The sequence below is a fragment of the Xenopus laevis genome, chromosome 9_10S (assembly GCF_017654675.1).
Source record: "Xenopus laevis strain J_2021 chromosome 9_10S, Xenopus_laevis_v10.1, whole genome shotgun sequence".
Lineage (NCBI taxonomy): Eukaryota > Metazoa > Chordata > Amphibia > Anura > Pipidae > Xenopus > Xenopus laevis.
In genome coordinates this window covers 31,525,211-31,542,812 of record NC_054388.1, presented here as the reverse complement: position 1 = coordinate 31,542,812, position 17,602 = coordinate 31,525,211, and the positions used below count along the sequence as shown (strand labels likewise).

The window sequence follows — 17,602 nt, the reverse complement described above, 5'->3', positions numbered from 1 at the left end:
TGTCTTACTGATAATCAGATTATATATGAAATGTGCAGCTAACATACATCTAGATCTTAGTAAAAAAAAACATTATCTTTATATATTACTGATTAGTGAAATGTCTGATTAATGCTGGCAGCAGGTGCTTGGCTACAGTGGCAACAACACACACTGTGAGAAAACTCTTGCTCAGCAAAGAATGTTGTTAGACAGGAGCTTGGTATGGGTAGAAATCTGCTACATGCATACACAGTCAGGGTTTGTTATGTATTGACCCTTAATTCTGCAGGTTTCTCTCTATCCAGCCAACATACACTTTCCACTTGAACTGGTCCCAGCTTTCTAATTCCAGCTCTGTTGGTTCAGAGTGTGGATTTTTCATTTTCTCTTTATATAAATTGACTTTGCTTCACTGTATGCCCTGAAATTCTCATACTACCCGCATTTTTATAAGCAGTGCTTTCCCACATTCTTTAACCTACAACTAACTCCCCGTTGTACATCTGGCTGACAATGAAAATGATTTGTACTCTGCCACTTCACACTGTCCCTGAATCACTGATCAGAAGATATTATATTATTTTTTGAATGAGGAATGGCATTGGAGATGAATGACTGGGCAAGAGTGTGTGTTGCTCGTAAGGGATTAAACCACAGAAGAAAACACTATAGTACAGATGTGTGTATGTACAAATTCGAGGCCTGAATATCATGAGTTGCTACAGCCTGTGTGCAATATCATTATGAAAAACTCTACATACAGTATACAATGGCCCTTTATACGCATGATATATACAGTATAGTATCATGGTAAGGTTGCATTATTATTTAATCAATGTTTTACAGTGTTATTTTTGTAAGCATAAATGTATACTACATTTTGGGTTGAAACTTCCAATTTGTGGGCCAACATCTGACCATGGCTCCTATTAGTACATCACTTAGGGGGTCCACAGTTGAACAAACAAAATAAGCTGGTATGCCAATTCATATGAATAAGAGAACTGTGGTGGGAAAGCCAAATAAGGAGACAGCTCAAGGCTATCTAAGACACTGATATTGCCATTAAATCACCACCGGGAGCAAATTGGCTTGCAAACTATCCATGGCAGCTGCAATTAGGTTGGTATATACTCTATTGGAATTACAGATCCTAGCAAAAAATCTTATTAGTGTACCTATTCTCGCTGAACCCTAGGGTACCATCATAGTTTGATACAAGTTAAACATTATTGCTTGGGATAAGGGAACATTATCACCTGCTACAGCTTTGCTGCAAAATTAGGGAATTGGGCTAGAATAGCCCCATGTGATCTGTGTTGCTAGAAATAAATCACAATTTTTATTTTTTTGGGTCCAAAATGAAAAAAGCGAAGTACATTTTTGATTGCAATTACCATGCTTTTTCCTATAATGTAAGGTTTTCCCCCAGAATTCCAGCAGTGTTGGGGTCACAAGGGTCTGCAGCAACTTTGACAATGAACAAAATTTACACAATTGTACTTTCACATTGCTGTAAACCGAACCCCATTGCAGTGAAAGGTCTCCTAGTCCAGTAGCCATCATTTGCCATTAAAGTGACTTGTGCACCTGATTCTATTGATACCTATTGATGTTCAGTGCTGAGGGAACCATTAGAGCTACCACCTGGTCCAGAGGTGACAGTAGCTCATGAGTTCCTCTGTGTCAGTAGGTGCAACTGCACTCAGTTTGAAACAGGAGGCAGGAAGCACTGAGCACTATGCTAAGGTACAACAAGTGTACTTTGATGCAAGTATTTTTAATAGGGGGGGTTAAAGTGCAGCTAATTGTAGGGAAATTTGTGTGAGCTGCTATGGTTTTTTTGCAGAAGAAAAATGTCAATATTATCCACTCCTGGATTTCAGCAACTGTGACAAAGTATATCTTGACAATACTATTTTGATGAAGAAGTCAGCACCATTTTTAAAAGAAAATGGCAATATGGGAGCCATTTTACCATAAAGAACATAATGGAAAGGAGTTTCTCTAACAAGGCAGGGTAATATACTGTATATATGCTACCAAGAACTCCCTGCTTCAGAACCAGGGACCTGGGGTATTCTGGTCACTGCTCCTCAAGTATGAGACACTGCTCCTGACACTTGAGGTCTGTATGCCCTGGTCCATCCCATCTACAGGCAATAGCCTATTTAAGCCTGTTTCCCCCATACCCTGTTGCTGGCTGAGTATTCTATTCCTGAGACCTTGATTTTCTATTCCTGAGAATCTTGCCCTGTCCTCACTCCCTCTTATTCTGTCTCCCTGGTTTTGATCTTAGCCTGTTATCTGGTTGGCCTGTGTGTCTGCTGCCCACCCTTGACCTTCAGCCTGTATCAACGACTCTGTTTTATTGCTGCCTCCCCAGACCTTTGCCTGATTTTGGACTTGCCTTTCTGCCTATCCTTGCATTTTCAGTTTTTCCTTCTTAAAGGAAGGAAAAACACTGCATATGTTTGGTAGTAGTTAAAGAGCACATTCCTTGCTCCTGTCAACTAAATCAGTAGGTAATTCTTACATATATTACTGCAGTTTAATTTAACTTTCCACTCCAATGCATTTTGGTAAATTTTGCCCTTAGGTTGCTCATCGCTACTGCACCAACAAGGCTTGACACAAGCTAATCCCTATTGCACTGCCATTGTTTGATATAAGCAGTCACTATTACACTGCCATGGATTGATACATACGGTACCACCATGGTTCAATAAAGTGTGTTCACAAGCGTGTTCCTATTGGAAGCCTATATGTTGAAATAATCCCAATTACATGTCCATGGTAAAAAAAAAAAAACAAGCTGGACTGTGCCTCTGGACTTACTGCCAGTTTATAAACCCCATTATAAAGGTAAGGATAAAATGGTTAAAAAGAGTCTCTAGCTATTCTTTCTTTGGATACAATTTAAAGAAGGAAAGCAAACAGTACTGGCAAGTGAAATATGCCCCTGCATTTTCTCCAGCCTCAGGTCAAACCTCTTTTGAAACTATTTTCCATTTATATTTTCAGTCAAACTGCAACCTCAGCAGAGACCATTTTGTCTGCACAGGATGAAAGGAGTAATATTCAAGCGCTGAGATCTATAGATAGTGAGGATATCGGCTCCTAGTACTATTCATGGGCATATTTGTATCTCTGGCTGATCACAATTAACAGTGAATGAGAAATCATTTAGTATTTAAGACAAACAGGTCTCTGCGCCGGCGAAGCAGCAGAAACGCACAGTTACGATCTTCAAAGCTTTCCTAACTCTTGAACACTGATAGGGATGTATTAGTTAAAGGTTGAACTCTCACTTTCACACTCTGAAAAATACTGTATGTCTCTAAATACATATACAAGTGGCTAGCTATAATTTCACAATATGATAAATATACCCCAAGATTTCTGACATTATCTAGGGCTCTAACATGAAAGGTGGAGATTTGCGGACAGGCATCAGTTTATAGATTCCATTTCAGTTTACCAGCTTTACCCTCATTTTGTGTTGAGGCCTTAGTTACTAGGTTACAATGTAATTCTCCTACCGCACACCTGTAGTTCACCAATCCTGCAACTGGTGGTGCGTTTCTTCCGTTGACCCGGCCGGGTCCCTTAGCAACAAGTGTGTATAGAAAACGGATCCGCACACACACTGGTTAATGCAGTCCGGGAATATCCCCTTTTATTCAGCCACCAAACATTCATTAGTTACTAGGTGTCATCACTAGTCTCCGTTACAGGAATGGACATTTCTCCTATTGTTTGAGACAAGGTGGCCATACATGGGCCAATAAAAGCTGAATACTGAACTGATTATGGGGCCCTCCAACAGGCCTACCTGACTGATATCTGGCCAGTAGTTGACTGGACAGATTTAGAAAATCTTGTTAGAGTGAGGAACACCTGGCTCATTGAAGTGGTCCCTGCCCTTGGTTGTGATCCAACAGTCTACCTTCAATATTGTCTAGTTCAAAGTGGCATATTTTGGAAAGATCCACTAGTTTGGCAACCTCACCAAACAAACAAGACTATCATGGATAAATCAGCCCACATGGATCTACATCTTTTTAAATATCATGTAAGATTGGCCATACATACCTTTTATTTACCCACATGTAGGGATGGCACCTTTTCTAAAATTATAAAAAAGCTCCTTGACATAAATGGGGGAGGGCTGGTGATGTAAAGAGTGTGGCAGGGACATAAGGTATGAGGACAGTACAGACATTTCAACTCCCCTATATTTGTTGGGGGTCTTCAGGATTTTAGCCCCTCTCCCCCATCTCCCACAATCAGGGCCGGATTTACATAGCAGGCGCCCCTAGGCCCACTGCCGTTTGTCCCCCCTGTCCCCTATTCTTTATTCATGCAAATTTTCATGGAGATTGTATCTCCAGTGCATCCCCAGTGTTTTTGAACCAATGTGGGTGTGGTTTGGCAGCATGCCGCCCCCCTAAAATCCTGCCACCCTAGGCCCGGGCCTAGGTGGCCTTCCCACAAATCCGGGCCTGCCCACAATAACAGGTCTGTCTCTCACTATCAGTAAACCTAAGTTACCCACTCCATTGAAATGTATAGCATCGTCACCCAAAGTTTGCATCAGTGGAGCAGGGCATGGATATGACAGCCCAGATGCTCCTGGATCACTCTGTATCTGGGGTGACATCTAAAATCAGAGGGTTGATCTGGTGGGGGATTTGGTGTGTAGGGGAGGGGTTTCAAACAAACTGCAGGTGCAGATCCAGGGGAGAAATATGCAGAAGGACTGAAAAATAGAGTTTCCCTGAGTTCATCATAGTGAAAATCTGCCACTCTCTATTGAAATGGGAATTTCAGGTAGCATATATATGAGAAAGGTGCACACTCACTTTCATCTTAGTTAAATTCCTAAAAATTCTAAGCAGCAGTGGAATTTCATAGCAAACTATGGTGAGTTCTACTGTCCTCCTTTGATAGATATACCCCATACTGTGGCCAGCTGGAAGTCGATAATGAAGGTTACTCAGTCATAGCAGAATGTCAAGGCAGCGAACCCACCAAGAGAACGGACAACCCCTTGCTATACCTTTATACAGAGAACCTCCATTCCGTCCATATGTAAGGGACAGTTGTCACTTGCACATCCTCTCCAATATTATTTTTTAAGTGTCTACAGGTGAAAATATATTGGGAGATGTTATAGAACTATAATAATAGATGTACATCTATTATTCACTAAACATCCAGGTGTCAGGGATTAAGAAGTTGTTAGAGTTAGAATGCATGGTCAATTATACCTAAGCAGGCGGGTTATTTACCAGCATTGTATTCCGCTGCAAAGGTTATTTATGCTCTTAGTGTAAAAAGAAGAAAAATCCATTTCTAAATGCAATTCGGCATTGTGACTGTGGTCCTCTCGGGTTTACACATTGTTTTATTGCTTCTCAAATTGATTGGTTGGAGATCATAACTCAGCATGGAGCTTTACAAATATGGTGTCATTGTTCTCTTATACAGCGAGGAACACTTACAGCTAAACACAAATGGCTCTTGAAAAGTAACATTTCCAATAACAATGGAATTGGTCCATTATCCCATTCATGACATTATTGCAGTGCTGGATCTCAAGGAAACTGGTATCTGTCTGTAAGGAAATTATACCCTCCATGTACAGTAAGTAAGTAATTGCCTATTTAGTTCCTGTGATATAGATAGTAAAGCATAAAAGTATTGTTTTGCTTGTTATTTGCTCAGAATATTCTGCCCGTGCCTACATGCATTTATATATATTTGATTGGCTGCTTGTACTGCTTGACTGCTTTATGGCATCAGGCATTCTCCTCCATTTATTCATGGTTTTATAGCAGCTGAAGCGAGCAATGTGGCAGAAGTAAAATGCTTAGTGCACGAAATGCGCCATGATTATTTTCAGACGCTTGAACAATCATGGGCATTTAAGGGGGAATGTAATTAAAAAATGTTTGTGAATATTTCACGCTGCTCGGAATGTAAAATAATTTTCTGGCGAATATTACATCGCTAAACTGCCCCTGGAGTTTTGTTAAATATTTTGTTACAAAATATGCTTTGCGATTGCGGAATTTTATTACATACACTGTGAATGTTCAGAAAAGCCATTTTGTTTGCAAATCATTGAGGTCTGTAATTGGTCAAAAATGGTCGCTATCATTCACAATGGTCATTTATTGCGTTAACAATACAAAACATATTGCATTCCCCCTGTCTTACCACTGTAGTAAAAGTCTTTAGGGGTCATTGACTATATATAATGCAGTGGGCAAAGTAAACTTTCGGAAGCAATTACCAAATTTGAACCCACAGTGGAGCATTCCAGCATTGTTGCTGTCACCAGAGGGAGTTACTGCAATGAGCTAAAATTGACATTACTGAGCTGGAACTTCAATACAAATTGGATGCAATTGTGCTGATTAAATGGTAGACATTTTTCAAGAGCATGAGTGATGTGTGCAGCTGATTCTTTTGGTGCATCTCTATTGCCTTCTGGTTCAGAGGTGGCAGTAGCTTCAGGGTTCCCCGGCGTCAGTAGGTGCAACAGTGGTCGATTCAGAATAGGAGATAGAAGGCAACTATATGAAAGTGCATGGAGCGCATGTTTATGCAAGTACCTCAATGGATAGGGGAATAGGAAATTTACAGCCCTGCAACTATGCATGCAGCCTGGGCCGGAACTAGGGTTAGGCAGAGGAGGCACCTGTCTAGGGCGCAACACTGTAGGGGCGGTGAGCCGGTACCTGTTCAAGATTTTTCTGCCTACCCCTAGTCCAGATTCGCTCCCCTCTATAACTCTTGATGACCCCCTCTCTCGCCTTCCCCTCAGTCCGTCCCCTCCCTTGCCCTTACAATTCCCCTTCTAAGTTTTCCCCGGTGCAGTAACTTATAGCAACCAATAAGGGCAATGACACAGTGAAGGAAACTCAGGCTACTTCAGAAAGTAGCTGGGCCGGGGTTGTTTCCCCCCGCGTGGTGAGTCACATGTCAGCCAGTGGAGAGGAGACAAGGGAGGTTTTGTCACCTGCTATAGCTGAGATAAATCACTTACGACAAAGAGTCCCGTGTGTCATTGCACTAAAAACGTGTGTTGTTAAACAGGTGACCAATATATGGTACTTGCTGATTGGTTACTATAAGTGAATAGACCTGCAGCAAACTGCACCTTTCATTACATAAACCCATTAACACCCATTAATGCTGCCTGCATCCCCCAGAACATCAGCACTTCTCCTTGACACACACATCCTCAACAGCAAATAAGCTGCTCTACTCTCTACTCTACATTCCTCTCCTGCAAGTTGATTGCTGAAGTGCTTTCTTTAGTCAAATGGTTGGAGCAGTAGATTGTGGGATATGATGTTGGTCTGGAGTAGGAGGGGCTTAAAAACAACTTTGGGAGCAGGGTGTTAGAGTAAAAGAGATAGTAAGGGTTATTTACAAAGACCCTGGGTGCAAAAGTTTGCCCCTTAGTGCCACCATTGGACTGAGGCATCGGAGGGCTACCAGGGCTGTGACTTCAAGCGCCCTCCCTGCATCCTTCAGGGAATGCCTCTTCCCAACACCTACCCCCACTACATGCCTCCTCTTATTTCCATCCATTGAACTCTTTACCTCTTTTCTTCTCCTTAACTTTAAAGGGGCACGTGAGTGGAGTAGAGGGTATAGGCTGTGGGGACGATGAGGGCCAAAACCAATTGGCAAAACCAATTGGTTTTTTCACTGTATCCCACCTACCCAGTTTGAACCTGCTTAGTGTTCAATTAGGCACCACTTTTATCTGGGGTGTTCACTGTGCTCTACTGGTGCAAGGCAATCCTTGCTTTAACGTCTGGCAGGCAAGTTAGTGGAAGGGTACGGGGTAAGCCTATGTACCTCCCCCACTTGCCCCTCATAAATGTGTTCAGCGGCACTGTATTAATGGAGAGCAGCCATAGGTCAGGCAGCATGTAAAGTAGAAAAACATGGCTGCTTGCACTGAGTTTTTGCACTTTGCACCCTGCCTCCCACATTGTTAATGAGACTGTGCATGGCGTGAGGAAGCAAGCTGGGGAATCGGCTTATGCTGGAAAATTGCTTTACTTTGAATAGTCCCTCATTTTCAGTTTTGGGTAAACATCCCCTCTAAATACTAGAAGAGAATGAAAGGTATTCCTTTGTGCTGAGCTGTTGTCTGTGGTGAATAATGTACAAAGTACACTTCCATCAGCTGTATCATGGTCAGCTCTGTTTTGTGTTTACTAGATTGTTACTAATACAGATGCCCGACTATTTATTTTTTGCTTCTTTAAGAGACAAAGCTGAATTCTGTTGTTCTGTTGCAGCGGATGTTTTCTTTTGTCATCTTTGTTTTATTGAATTGGCTTTAGGCAACATACTCGCAGCTATTTTGTTGGGATCTGCCTTCTCTTATAAATGACGGAGTGGTGTGCTGTGTGTTTTGCCTGATGGAGTATTCGGCGAGAAAAAACACAAAAAGTACTTTGATAAATCTCAAGATATATGTGCTTTTCTCACCAGGCTTAGAGAGGCAATTTCATTTGTGCTCCATTTTCATTTGCTTCTGCTTTATACAATGTGAAGTTGAGCTTCTAATGCAGAGTGCAGTGGGAAATGGAAAGTCTTTTCTGCTTCCATCTGAAATATTTAAAGCTGGCCTTGCATGCAAAAATGTACTTGTTTAATAAGATCAGCCACAGTGCATATATTTACCCACATTGGCCTTACATGTAGGGTTATATCATAATGCAGGCCCACTATGAGAAATCAATGGCCCAGGTGGTCCTTACCCAATTGGATTGCAACAATTTAGATGTTGCTGTACCATGCCAAATTCTAAATATCTGTGTTCCATTTATATGAGTGGAATATTGGTAGGCAACTCATAGGGTTGGATCCTGTACTACTATATAGATATCAGTTTATCATGGGTCAAAATGCTTCTGACACTCTGGAGGCCAGGTTTAGGTTTTAACAAGGCACTGAAACAGCTACAAGAATTAATGAAATCACAAATACCTTTTATTTTTAATATCCCTGTCTTCCTAGAATTAAATTAAAGTTTTTTTTTAACCAAATAGCTATATTAATTTATATAATTGATTAAGTCAGTGAAACCCCTGTATTTTGTAGGTACACAGATGTTAAAATTGCACTAGTACCCGTGACCCAGGTGGTTACATGGGCACAATGCCTGAGCCTGTTTTGATGTACTTCTGATTAAAAACAGTTTTAATCACAGGTGCATCAGATAATCTAACTGCTCTACTGCCAACTGTTCATTTGCTTTGACTACAAGGAACAAGTTACTACTGTTGCTACATAAATCTTAATCATGTTTATACCCTTTAATCCAAAGTTTATCAGCATGCGCAAGAGGATGTAGCCTCTGCAAACATCCCATCATTTGAATATATTCCCTGGTACTGTCACAGTTATGCCCAGACTGATGTGCCCAAAGCTTAACCCAATTTCCAGAAGGCTCCTTTTTTTGAGGGTCCAAGATTTAGGAGTGCCTAACAAAATTGGGGGGTATTTAACTTTTGTAAATTCTAGGAGGCACACTATATGACCAAAAGTATCTTGACACCTGCTTGACCAAGCTTTGTTTTTCAAAACCAAGGGTATTAAATAACCTTAGTTCATCCTTTACTGCTATTAAAGCATCTACTCTAAGATTTGCCAGTAGGTGTTGGACATTGCTGGTAGAATGTACTTTAATTCAGGCACAAGAGCATTAGTGAGATTAGGCACAGATGTCAGGGCTGACTTCATTAGTTTGCAATCCAGATCATCTCACAAACGTTAATATGGGTTTAGGTCAGGGTTCTTTTCAAATCAGTCCAGTTCTCCCATTCCAGTCTTAGAAAACCCATTCTCTATGAATCCCAATTGCACAGGGGAATTTAACTAGGGCCAAAACCAAAACATGGCTAAACAGTCCCAGACCATTATTCCTCCTCTAACAAATGTTGTCAGCATTACACATTAAAGGGATCCTGTCATCAGAAAACATGCTTTTTTCAAAACACATCAGTTAATAGTGCTGCTCCAGCAGAATTCTACACTGAAATTCATTTCTCAAAAGAGAAATTTTCTCAAAAGATTTTTTGCTCTTTTGAGAAATGGATTTCAGTGCATGCATGAATTTTTTTTCCCATGACAGTATCACTTTAAGGTTGGCAAAACTTTCAAGAAATGTGCAAAACCCAGATACTGATGTCCAGATATAGTCAACAGTTCTGATGTTTCTTCCAGAACCAGTTTGAAGCTCAGCAGTGAGTGTTCTAACTGAAGATGTGACATTTTAGACAGAGTACCCAAATACTATAAGATGGCATTGAGGAGCTGGTGCTACCTACTACAGGATGTAATGTATCAGACCAATATATACAGATCACAAAAAATCTAGAATAGAATTGAATCTGCTAAAGCATCTTTCTCCTTAAAAAAAAATAGAAGCATGTTGCAATGTTGCAATGTTACATTTTATATTTCTCCTTTTTAAATTGCCACCTTTGTCCAAGCAGACCCAAGGCTCAGATTCTAAGATTGACTCTACTCTAATACTCTTACTAGAACTCCTGATGGTCTTATACTCTACTTGACTTGACCTTTCTTAAGCAATTTTGTTGCTCCAAATAAACTACTTCATCCATGTTCCCTCCTTTCCTTCAATGTGGTCTCTTGCAACCCTTGTCTATTGCATCCCATTCTGTGATTCATTTTGTTTAGACTTTACTGTTGAATGTGTAAATCAGTAGTTTGATTTGCCACTCTGAAGAGTAGAGAATTGTGATTCCTTGAGCAGTATTTTGAAATAAAGGAAATTGTTGGCTCATTTCATAGGGTATTTTCAGTATCGCATTTGCTGGTGGGGATTTGGTCTTAAAGAACATACTTGAGCTAAGTACTCTCACATCCTGGTTCATTCAGGCTTTCTATAGATGGGTTCCTTGCTAGCCTTGCAGTGAGGCTGTTTGTCTCTGCTCATGGAGGCCCTCAGCTCGTCTTGCCTTCCACCTGTCTGACCTGTGCCATTATAGCTGCATTATACACATGGACCTTGCCACAGTCCCGCACGGGATACTGTTAGTCTACATGGCATATAGTTTATATGGTAAAATTCCAAAAATTCCATAGGCTGGATACAAAGTCATTATTGGCTGGGAAGCATGTTGATGCTACAGAAATTTCTGTAAAACACTAAGAAGCACTTAGATGAAAACAGTCACAAATTAAACATTTCAGCGGTTAGCTAAATTAAACATCTCAGCAGTAGGCCTTCATCTACAAGTATTTAGTTCCTTCTTGAATATTGAAACAACATGGGGCATGCAATATGTTATAGGCAAATGTGTAGGCAGTCTGAGGAGTTAATCTTTCATACAAAGTAAAAAAAAATCTGCATATGAAATATAATTTATAGCAGAATATGATGCTGTACGTGTGACAGCCTTAAGCTAGCGTTCTTCGTTTTAAAAATGGATTTACCAATAATTCTATGCATGATGTTCAATTTCCTCAGCTGGTGACAAATGCAACCTTTAGTGCCCATGTATACAGAGATGTCTGGAGTGGCTGTATGTACTAGAAAGAGTCACAAGGGGGCATGTATTGGAAATGATTGATTCAAATTTTTTGTGTTAATTACCCTTTAACAATTACATAACATATTGACGTATAAGACAAAAGACGTTTGAGCTATAAGGAGCTTATGCTGCATGACATTCAATGCAATTTAGTGCATTTTTTTTTAAAGTAAATACATGTCCAGCTGTTTTGCTAATGATTATAATTACCTTTTAATAAAACTGGTAAAATAAGAGAAAATAGCTGTAACAGTAATAAAACGTAAGTATATATAACCATTGATCATAATCCACTTTCAAGGACGATTAAAAATTACACCACTTCTGAGATATTAGATGCCTATTAATTACTGTAAACACGCTGATGGGTTTATTTAATAGGAAGTGCGGATAAATTCTCTGACTGCTTGAGAACTGCTTGTAAAATTAATGTCAGCAAGGCTCTGTAATTTCTCTCTCTGTAAAATGACAGCATTAGTATTGTTAATAGATTACTAACATCCTGCATACTGAGGTTTTAATGTTACAGTACTCCTGTTTCATTAATTAAATTCTCTGTGATGGTTGTTTATGGTTTACTATGCATGATGCAACTATTGGGTCAATAAAATCCATGGAATTACATCCATGGAATTACTGTTTCCATTTGCTCTATGTGCCCAAATAACTAATTCCATTCTGCCCCCTTAGCACATACACAAACATTTCTAATTATGCAGAATAATTCTAAAATGTGAACCGGAATGGGGTGGGGTTTATAGGATTTGAGGGGGATTAGATGTAACTGGTAATTGGGTATGTTAATTTAAAATAAGGATTGTTGACAGGTAATAATTAGGGTTATGGTAATAATAACTGCACTCTGTGTGGCACAAGTATTGGTTTAACCATCGCGACTGACTTCCTAAATCAAATCATGGTGGCATTTTTTCTTGGGCACCATTGGGTGAGACTGAAAATGTATTTGTTAGAGAGCCCGTATGGTGGAACCCACTTATATGAATTAAATATGCACAAAATGACTTGTCATTTATATGGAACAACAGGTCCCTTAGAACGGCTTTGGAAAAACGTACAGTCCTATATTGCTGTAGAGGTCTAGCCAGATATTTGTCTCTGTTATTTGGTTTCACTATTGCATTATCTTCAATGGTGCTTCCTCCTAGATCCTAGTCCAAACATGGAATAGCTAAGAATCTTCCCCTACAGACATATAAAAGGACTTGAAATCATTACCATCCACCAACCTTACAACATATCAAACAAAGTTATCTGCATTTGTTGACCTGTGTCCCCAAACGTTAATCTGATAAAGGACTAGGAATAATGGATTATTTCCATACAATTTGATCTTGTCCATCAAAAGCCAATTTCTGGCACAATATCATAGGAATTCTGGCAAATAAAATAGCCTTTGTGCAAATAATATCTCTAGAACTCTGTATTTTATGCATCCATTATATAATTTTTAACAAATATGCAAGACATAGATATTGTTTTCTTCTGTTTTATACAAGTAAAGATAATGCTATGTACTGGTTGGGTGCTACTATTCTCAACATTCCTTCCTAGAAGCAACTAGTTAAAAAAAGCAATCCCGCTCACTCTGTAGTCCAGGGCACTCAAATCAAATTCAACAAAACCATGGCTCCATGGTGGGAGATGGGCTTGCAACAGTAAATTGAGTCCTTCTTTTTATTACCTCTGGGAACTACGTATGTGATAATCTTTATGCTCCGAGTTTAAGGTGATTAGTATTCTGTTTGCAAGAGCTGACCTGAAAATCTAGTGTTAGTTTTGCATGAAAATAACATTTATTTTTAAAAAAATTGCATAAAATTGCAACCAAGTTAGGTCTCCTGTAAAAAGGAACCACCATCAGTTTGTTTTACTGAACTATTATAGACAGTAAATATAAATTTCAGGCTCTATTCCAGGCACCCACTATCCTATTGGAGAATTATTTATATGAACCCCAGCTGTGCCTTTTATTACAGTCTTGCTATCACATTTTTTCCCTTTATCTGTCGGCCTAGCTCCGTTTATAACCACATTTAGTAAATATTTGTTACTGAATGCCAGCTTCACAGCAGCAGCTCACAGACATACTGTCTACTAAATAATCAAGTGCAGCAGGAGAAATTACTTTGATTTTGAAAGGGAGTGCAAGAACTCTCCCAAGTTGAGATAAAATGTCCCCTGTGGAGCAAGGTGCTACAGGGCTGCTGACTTGATCTCTACTGTAATACTTTTAGGGTAATAGCAGATGGAGCATTTTGCTAGCAGCATGATTCCTAGCTTGTGGGCAGATGACAAAACATGTAGATATACCAAGACTACAATGGTAATGATACTGACTCTGCTAGTGTAATAATGGGGTAGGCTATTATAACTCAAAAGGGCAGCAATTGCAAGTGATAATATCCTGTAATTGCAACAGTGGGTTCAGCACCGTTACCATTATAGCCTATGAAAGCATATTTTCAAGCATTTTGCCCTTGAGCTAGAAACCATGCAGGCGACTGGGTAATGGCACAACAAAAGAGCAATTTGTCACCTTTGTTTTATATAGGAAAGTGAATGGGAAATAGTGATGCATCTTGTCCTGTTCCTTCCATGGACAGTAATGGAAGACAGAGCAATTTTCATTATGAAAATGCTGTCTGCTCATTGGTTGCATCAGTTACTAGACCTGGTGCAAACTACATAACCCTGTGTATCTTGGTGTGGTTTGTTCTCACTGATTCAATGAACCTGCCCCTCATCAAAAGATATTATATATATATTTTAGGCCCCTCTCCTCTACAGGCATGTCCTGTGATCCCAACATGCTTATACATCCCATGCTTAGACATAGACCAGTAGGGCATGTCTCTAGTGATGGGTAGTTGACCCACAGGTTTACTCCCAGTTGGGTTGGTTTGGGTTCAAATTTGGCCAAACATTGGGGTTAGTTTTGGGGTCAGACACTCTGCCTCTGCTCCGGAAGATTCTCTGTCTTTTAACCAGAGGAAAACAATGAAGTATTGTAAAAAAAACAAGAAGATGCAGGTATGGCTTTGGGCATGGGTCCTACAATGGTAACATTTTGTGGGTTATGGTCAGGTTAAAGTTTTGTGAGTTAGCGTCAGGTGTGGGTTGAGTTTTTCCTGACCCACACACCATTCCACTACATCTCCCCCATTCCCCACTGTAGATATTCTTATATCTTGTGACATTTAGATAAAGCCAAATCTTGTAATAGAGAGCATCCCATTAAATGTTTGCTTTCAAAATGGTGACCAATAAATGCTACTTATGATTCATTGCTAAGGGTTAGTAGATCTTTTCTAAGGGGTTATAGATTAGTTTTCTGTGGTGTATGGTGATTGGCCCAGGCCCCCCTGCAAAAAATATATTGGGCTCCCTTGATCTCTCCCACAAACCTCCATGAACATGCATGAATTGGATGACCCAGACACAGGCAGGAGAAAAGGTGAGGGACTTGGTGCCTTTTCAATCCTCCCGTGGGGTCTGCTGTACTGTAGTTCACCACTATTCACTTTATTCTCCTGCCTTTTCTTTGCAAGCCAAGCTTACACCTGCCGCTCTTTTGTATACAAAGCCTTTCTGAACTTGATTTCCCTCAAGATATTTAAATAACATCTTTCATCAGTGGGAGTATTTACAAATATAAACAGAAAGCCGTGAAACAAAATACTTGAAAAGCAATATATTCTCTAGTTTGGGATCTCAAATTCTGTTAAATCCATGAAAAGGCACAGGGAATTGTTTTCCTGCCTACAATCAAGACTCACCTTCATAATCACATTCACTTCATTTTCTCAGTTGTAATAAGATTTGTGTGTATTGGGATGTACACATTGGCGTACAGGAGAACCAATCTGAAGCCGTATGTGGAACCAGCAGCCAACTGAAGGGATGTTGAGTAAATTCACCTTTTAATCATAATGCACATTATGTATTTTGTAAACCAACAGAGAATATTTACTGTTAAATAGGATTTATATTCATTTTATTTCAGTGAATGGTCGTGGGCATTTCTGAATGGTTCATGAATCTATCATTGTCTGATAAGGTTGACACTGCTTTAACTAAAAATAACCAACAAATCTGCAAAGGGGCAGAGAGATGATGATTTGGGGGGACAGGGCTTGGCTTGGTAGATTGTTGGAGAGCTGGGTTGGATGAAGGAATTGATTCCATGGTCCCAGGAGGCTCAGGGGAATAACTGGGCAGACCAAAGTCCTGAAATTACAAGCAACATAAAAGCTGATAAATATTTAATACCAGCCATGGCCATTTTTTTTTTACTTCGTTGGATTTAATACTGCAAGGTGGCAACCCATTTCTCTGCATATGTTTATATAGCTTTGGACACAAGTAAAAGTACTTGTGTCAAAAGCTGCTCCTGACACTTTCACATTTTGGCAGGAAAACTGCATTATAAAGCAGCCTCTATGGGGCTTTGGCCTTAAGTGGGTGTGGATACGTGGGCTGGTCACAAAATAGATAGGGATAAGTTAAATGTATGTGCTGGCTGCCTCATTTCCCACACATACTAAATACCTCCAAACATTGCAATCTTTAGATATATGATAAATTAGACCATGGTCCCAACCACACTCAATTACAGTTACCACTGAACACTCCCCAATCTACCCAAACTTTGCCTTCTTTCCCACATTTCTTCCTTACAGTTCTGAGATGCAAGACTGTCCCCAGTGGACTACCAAGACATATGCTTTTTGGCCGTCCATGGTTTGGCTGATAACCCTGTGTTAAGGCACACAAGTGGGGTGACAAACCTTTTGATGGATTAAGGACAAACAAGATATTAGTAATAGCACAGCAGTGCAATACCTGGTTTTGTAAGAATCACTTCAACCAAAGGAGCTATTGTTCTGGAGAGATCCTAATGACCAAAACCCCAGTCTTTAGGACATCTTGTTGGCAGGCTTAACACTTCCTCAAAGCTATTGTTATAAATACTAGAGCTATTGTCTGGACTCCGGACATGGGGGTGAGGTAGGTACTCTGATGGGTAAGCTGAAAGTTGGGGAGCGGGTTGATGACATTTAGGGGGTGGGTTTAGGACATCAGGGCTAAGGCTGTGACATGGCAGCCCGCAATTGCAACAATAACTCCAGAGTCCTGTCTAGGTTTTAAACTGTGAAATCTGGACAAGCCATTTGTGCAAATACCAAACAGGTGACAATATTATCTATGGTACAGATATTGCCCCAGCAAAATAAATACATTTGGCAACTCACAAAAAAAAATATTTAGCTACACTCATGGCTTAGCTCTCCATATACTATAATAAAAAGAAAATAATCCTGCTTTCAATTCTATCTATTGTTCTTGTATAATATGGGTATATATATAATTATGGGAGGCTTTTTGGATAAGGAACCTTTCCATAATACAGAGCACTACAGTACAGGTAAATATGTAATATATAACAATAGAGAGCACTCCTTCGCTGTCATAAAATGAGATTGTATCTGTACATAATCAGAGTTCATAGATGATTAGTTAAACCTCAGATGTTCCGTTACAGGACGGATCCCTGTACAAAATGCTCAAGGGGTCCCCAGAGACTTGCGTCTTTACAGAAAAATGACCTCTTTGAAATCTTCTGTCATGGGAGAGGAGAATTTAATCAAAGAATTGTCGTCAAGTTTGAATTATTTATTAGCCAATACTGGAAGGAAACAAATGGGAAAAAACTCTCCCCGAAACAGCAATTACAACACAGGCCTTGGGGGTAAAATGGGTCGCCTGCAATCTCGGCAATATGTGCATGAGCCATTCTGTCTGTAAGGGAAAATACATCCAATTTATTATTATAGTAATGTAATGTTTGCTTTCCAATAGATGGTAATGCAGGGGAGCAAAGATTATTTTATGCATAGGACATTCAGCTGTATATTCACATCTATATATATTTGCATGGAAGCTGCCATAGTGGTTGTCTCGGCTGAAACATTTTCTGTAGTGGAAGGGGAATTCCTTCATCC

At 39.8% G+C, this 17,602-nt stretch overlaps 1 protein-coding gene across 1 annotated transcript in view; it reads right to left on the bottom strand.

Annotated features, from left to right (window-relative positions):
- Window positions 1–17,602, bottom strand: part of cdh22.S (cadherin 22 S homeolog) — a 105,493-nt gene that overhangs the window by 50,193 nt on the left and 37,698 nt on the right. The window lies entirely within an intron of this gene.